Source organism: Leptodactylus fuscus, chromosome 4 (assembly GCF_031893055.1).
Source record: "Leptodactylus fuscus isolate aLepFus1 chromosome 4, aLepFus1.hap2, whole genome shotgun sequence".
NCBI classification, from domain to species: Eukaryota; Metazoa; Chordata; class Amphibia; order Anura; family Leptodactylidae; genus Leptodactylus; species Leptodactylus fuscus.
Window position 1 is genome coordinate 10,635,295 of NC_134268.1, and position 6,813 is coordinate 10,642,107.

Below are 6,813 nucleotides of genomic sequence, written 5' to 3' on the forward strand. Positions count from 1 at the left end.
GGCAGTGTTACTAGGATGCTATATTCCATTTGTGCACTATATGGCGGTATTATGTCAGTGCTTTATCATCTTGGCATCCCAATGATTTCCCTGCACAGATATGGAGCAGTTTGCAGAGCTTTATGTACTGACCTGAAGCCTCATTGTAAACGTTGTGTGCAGATTCCTGCGCAGAGCCGCGCACATCGGCCCATGCATCACCCTCAGATAAATGTTTTCATAACTCATTGTCGTTTTTCTAAACAGAGAGGAACAAGCCCTCTATATCTATGTGGATATGAAGCACACACCGGAACCGTGCAGACAAACACATCCTCTATTGTCATGATAGCAATGACACCGCCACCCCGAGCAGCTCACATTCTGCAGGGCAGCTCTGGACTCTGCTGCTTTGTACTTTTCTGAAGGATCCCTGAAGGAGGGCGTCCGGGTCTAGGAGAAGAAGCTTAAAGGGTCCGGACATATCCAAGCAAGCTGCAGGGCCAGATTCATAAATAGGGCCCTGGGCAGAGAATACGACCCCGGGCGGCAACTGTGTACATTGTGCTCAAAAGATAGATACAAATACGTATATAATGCCCCCCCCATACCCCAACACTGTATAATGACAACTCAGTAGCCCCTACACAGTATAATGTCCTTCATATGGTATCATGTACTCCTTAGCGCCCCCACACTATGTAATGCCTCCTTATTGACCCCACATTGTATAATGTCCCCTATATCCCCATTCAGTATGTCGTTTATGTCCAACATACAGTGATCTGCTCGCAACCCCCATACAGTATACTGACCCCCACTCAGCCCCCACATATTATAATGCCCCCCACCTCAGCCCCATATATTATACTGACCCCCACTCAGCCCCCACATATTATAATGCCCCACCTCAGTCCCATACAATATACTGACCCCCACTCAGCCCCCACATATTATAATGCCCTTAGTTTAGCCCCCATATATTATACTGCCCCCCACCTCAGCCCCATATATTAAAGTGCCTCCCAGCTCAGCCCCATATATTATAATGCCCCCCAGCTCAGCCCCACATATTATAATGCCCCACCTCAGCCCCATATATTATAATGCCCCCAGCTCAGCCCCATATATTATAATGCCCCCCAGCTCAGCCCCATATATTATAATGCCCCCCCACCTCAGCCCCATATATTATAATGCCCCCACTTCACCCTCATATATTATAATGCCCCCCAGCTCAGCCCCATATATTATAATGCCCCCCACCTCAGCCCCATATATTATAATGCCCCCACTTCACCCTCATATATTATAATGCCCCCCAGCTCAGCCCCATATATTATAATGCCCCCCACCTCAGTCCCATATATTATAATGCCCCACCTCAGCCCCATATATTATAATGCCCCCCAAATCAGCCCCATATATTACAATGCCCCCAGCTCAGCCCATATATTATAATGCCCCCCAGCTCAGCCCCATATATTATAATGCCCCACCTCAGCCCCATATATTATAATGCCCCACCTCAGCCCCATATATTATAATGCCCCACCTCAGCCTCATATATTATAATGCCCCACCTCAGCCTCATATATTATAATGCCCCACCTCAGCCCCATATATTATAATGCCCCCCAGCTCAGCCCCATATATTATAATGCCCAACCTCAGCCCCATATATTATAATGCCCCACCTCAGCCCCATATATGATAATGCCCCCCAGCTCAGTCCCCACAGAGTAGGTATCCCTAGGGGTGTGAGTACGCCTCTCAGTACAAACCCCTCTTAGTAGTCTCCATTCCTTCTCTGCTCTTGGCGCCTGTGCACACTACATCACAGTAACGCAGCGCACTCTGCAGAGAAGGAGCAGGGAGTTTTATGAGTGGTGAGTACCAAAGTGCAAACCCCAGGCCTCGCTGGTATCCACAAACTCTTCCGTCACTTCTGACGGGGCCCAGAAACCGATAACCATCATCATTGGCCGGCCGGGGTCAGCAGGGGTTGATTCACATAGCAGAAATGTATCCGCACAGAACTGGATGATACGCGCCAGGACTGATAGCGCAGCCCCATAAAACCTGCGCCCTGACATCCAGGAGATTCCTCACTGCACAGTGTTCACATTGCCGCATGGAATGAATGTACACGGGAGGTTCCTATGGAAAATTCTCTGCAGCTTCTCGGGGCCGGGCGCGGGAGCTTGGAATTCTTTACCATGCTTGGCTTAGAAGTCCGGGATGATCTACGTCTCCGGCCTGCCACATAACGCACACAACCACATGGAACATTGCGATGATGAACAGGATGTTTTGCTGGGCGGCAGGTGATACCAAGTGAAACGAGTCATGATTATAAGACGTACGTACAAGATAGGATTACGTCTAAGCATTCCATACAGGGGCGCACTGGGCGCAGGTCTCCTAATATCCAGAAATTCTCCATCGGGTACTGGAGCAATACCTGCACCATACTGCTCTAAAGTTCAATGGTAAAATACTGTCTGCCCACGGTCACCACTAGGGGGCACTTACTATTTCGACTGCTCGCACTATATATGTATGGACAGTATTAGGTCTGTACAGGTTCTCTGAGTATAATGATAAAGGTTTCTATTCACTGGCAGCAAACAGAGATCAGAGACTACTGTGACAGGCTAGGAACACCAAGGCGACATGCAAAGACGTAGCCATAGGACAATATGAGGTCAGGGCAGGCAGAGTTTCTACAACGAGGTAGCTCAGATTAGTAAACGGGCTGCACAATCCAGGTCAGGGAAGGGAGCGCTCAAGTAATAAGAAACATCAGACAGTAGGTCACGCCAAGTTGTACAGGGTCAGAGTGGTAAACGGGCAGAGGTCAGGGCAGGTGGAGTCAGAGTGGAATCCCTTAGAATCTAAGGTTTCACAGAATAAACTTTGTATCATTTACCTTCCACTTCACAATTATCGGCTACTTTGTGTTGTTATCACTGAAAATATCAGGAAAATACATTTGTTTGTGGTTGTACAGTGGGTACAGAAAATATTCAGACCCCTGTAAATTTTTCCCTCTTTGTTTCATCGCAGCCATTTTATTTCTCATTAATGTGCACTCAGCTCCAGCTTGACAGATAAAAAGCAGAAATGTAGATATTTTAGCAAATTTATTAACAAAGAAAATCTGAAATATAACATGGTCCTAAGTATTCTGACCCTTTGCTGTGACACTCATAGGTAACTCACTGTCCATTTCCTTCTGATCCTCCTTAAGATGGTTCTTCTCCTTCATTGGAGTCCGGCTGTGTGTAATTAAACTGATTGGACTTGATTAGGAGGCACAGACCTGTCTATATAAGACCTCACAGCTCACAGCGCATGTCAGAGCAAAGGAGAATCAGGAGGTCAAAGGAACTGCCCAAGGAGCTCAGAGACATAATTGTGGCAAGGCACAGATCTGACCAAGGTTACAGAAGAAATTCTGGAGCACTCAAGGTTCCTAAGAGCACAGTGGCCGCCATAATCCTTACATGGAAGAGGTTTGGATGACCAGAACTCTTCCTAGACCCGGCCATCCAGCCAATCTGAGCAATGGTGAAGGAGGTAAAGAAGAACCCAAAGATCACTGTGGCCGAGCTCCAGAGATGGGAGAAAGTTCCACAAAGTCACCGATCACTGCAGCCTCCACCAGTCAGGGCTTTATGGTAGAGGGGCCCGAAGGAAGCCTCTCCTCAGTGCATAACATATGAGAGCTAGAAAACACACAAAGGACTTCTAGACTATGAGGACTAAGATTCTCTGGTCTGATAAGACGAAGATTGAACTTTTTGGTGTTAATTCTGAGCGCTCTGTGTGGAGAAAACCAGGCCCTGCCCAATACAATCCCAACAGTGAGACATGGCGGTGGCAGCATCAGGCTATGGGATCAGGACAGGACGACTGGTTGTAATGGAAGGAAAGATGATGCGGCCAAAGGACAGATATCCTGGAAGAAAACCTCTCCCAGACTGCTCTGGACCTCAGACTGGGCTGAGGGTTCACCTTCCAACAAGACAATGACCCTCAGCACACAGCAAAAATAACAAAGGAGCATCTTCGGAACAACTCTGTGACCATTCCTGACCGGCCCAGCCAGAGCTCCGACCTCAACCCAATGGAGCATCTCTGGAGAGACCTGACAATGGCTCCACCAATGTTCACCATCCAACCTGACGGAACTGGAGAGGATCTGCCAGGAGGAACAGCAGAGGATCCCTAAATCCAGATGGGAAAAACTTGTTGCATCAAGAAGACTCCGGACTGTACAAGCTCAAAAGGGGAAAATACTCAGAGCAAAGGCTCTGAATACTGAGGAATTACAGAGGACCTCTTAATGTCCCATAGTCCAATTGGTGTGGTGCCAGAGCGTGTCAGCAGCCACTCTGTTACTATTATAAGGTTTCAGAATACTGGATGGTTCTATGTCATTCCTATGTCAGTGACCAATCAAGAGGCGCTGAGAGCCGAGAGACAACCCCTGAGGAGCGGCCATACTGTTTGTCAGGCTGCTCTCCTAGAAATAGCTGGCCATCTCTCCATACATGATGGTTCTCCTCTCCATTGTCTTCAGGACTTTCTTCCTCTTACAGTCTCTTCCTTCCTTACCCCGAGCTGAAGGAGAGTTTGACACAAGAAAACCTCTGAGCGTCCTTCAACGGAGGAAACGCCGGGTTTAGTTATAAGGACATCTGTTCCAAAGAGAAGTTTAGATTTTGGATTCACTGCCAAAACTTTCACTCTAAAAATTGATACTTTATATTGTTTTTTTGTTTTATTTTTGTTTTTTATATTAAATTATTTTTTCACAGGAACAAAACAGAAATAGCCCAAAGCACGAGGCATCCTGCCGAAACAATAACGTATTATCAAGGCTCCGGCGCATGGGAATTGGGGTCTTGATTTTTGGACAGAGGCTGCAGAAGTTGTGCCTGTGTGATGAGCGGGGGTTGGGAGGGGCTGCTGGGGCTTATAGTACTAACAACATTACACAGTGTTTTAACCCCTAAAAGAGGTTGTTCATTTTTGATCATTGTCTGTAGAGTCCCCTCAAAATAAACAGATTAAGTGATTGAAAATCTGTGGAAAAACTCAGTATCAAATGTTTAATTTTTCTGCAGCGCCCCTACAGGTGAAATGAAACATTACACCATACTAACTGAAATCGATAAGTAATGCATAAAATACATGCGACACTACATTACCAGGGATGAAGGACCCAGCGCTGACACCTGACTTCATGTGTCTCCCCCTTTTTTTGTCTATGTATGTTTAAGTTTTTTCTTATTATGCATTTTTTGCTATTGTTGTATATGTGAATTTTACTCATTCAATAAATTATACTTTTATCTCAGGGGGATTATGTTCTTTTCTTTGATTTTTCCATTTATTCACTACTGTAGCACACCTTCCTCTCTGTAGAGCATATACTCATGGATGCAGCACACCTCCCCCTTTGCAGAAAATTATCTCCATTTACTAATTTCTGCAGCACACATACCTCTTTGTAGAACCTCTATTCCTTGGTGCAGCACACCTCCCTCTTTATAGCATATCTGCTCATTGTTGCAGCACACTTTTCTCTTTGTAGCACATCTACTCATAGCTGCAGCGCACCTACTCATGGCTCAGCACACCTCTGTCTTTGCAGCACATCTACTCATTGGTGCAGCACCTCTCTCTTTGCAGCACATCTACTTATGACTGCAGAAAACCTTTCTCTTTGTAGAACATCTACTCATGGCTGCAGCATAGCTCTCTCTTTGTATCACACCTACTCGTCGCTGCAGCACACCTCTCTTTTTGTAGCACATCTACTCATGGCTGTAGCATATTTACTCCTTGGTGCAGGACACCTGTCTCTTTGCAGCACATCTACTCATTGCTACAACTCATCATCTCTTTCTAGCACATCTGCACATTGCTGCAGCACACCTCTCTCTTTGCAACATATCTACTCATGGCTGCAGCACACCACTCTTTTTGTAGCGACTCTTTTTCCTATCTGCATCACTGCCTTGTTCACACTCCCTCCTTTTCACATCTGTTGCCCTTTGTGACAGCACATTTTCTCCCCCTTGCAGAAGATTCCCCCTTTCATGTCCCATCACCCCAATATATAGCATCACCTCCTGTCTTGCATCCTGCGTTGCCGTATTGAGTCTTGAAATTTGCAATCATTCTTCTGTCCTGAAGTCTACAGATTATTCTGTTGTCTAAATATTTCTCATGTCTTTTATGAAAAATCTAATTCAGTATTAAATATTTACTTTTAATATGGGATCAAATGTTATTTTACTGGAACAGTTTCCATTATTGCTCCTACCGGTCTGTAAGTGGAAGCTGCTGCAGGAATTTCTTTTAGAATTTGCCTGTAATCTTCCACTAGGTTCACACAAAAATGGAAACCCAATCCGCTAAAAACGGGGTTACCTGGGGAAACCTACAGACCGCGTAGGCTACTATAAAGTCTAGCCAATCAAGCCCAGATGTGAACCCAATCTGAAATATTAAGCAGGAGTTGTGGAGTTCATTCATTTACTGTTCAGACACAAGGGGTGTGTATACTTTTGCAACTCGTTAATGCCCTCGTTGCATGAAATAAAGCGGTTTTGCAAATAAGCCGTTTTGTGCATGGAGCGCCTAGGCAGACCTTTTCCTATAGTCACTGACTAACAATAGGGTGCATTCACATGGAGGAAAATGGCGCTGAGTTTGGTGTGGCATCCGCATCAGATTCAGCGCTGAAAAAAAGCCTTGACTTCAATGCTAGCAGAAAATGTAAAAAAACAAGTTTCCACATCTATAAGAAAGATACAA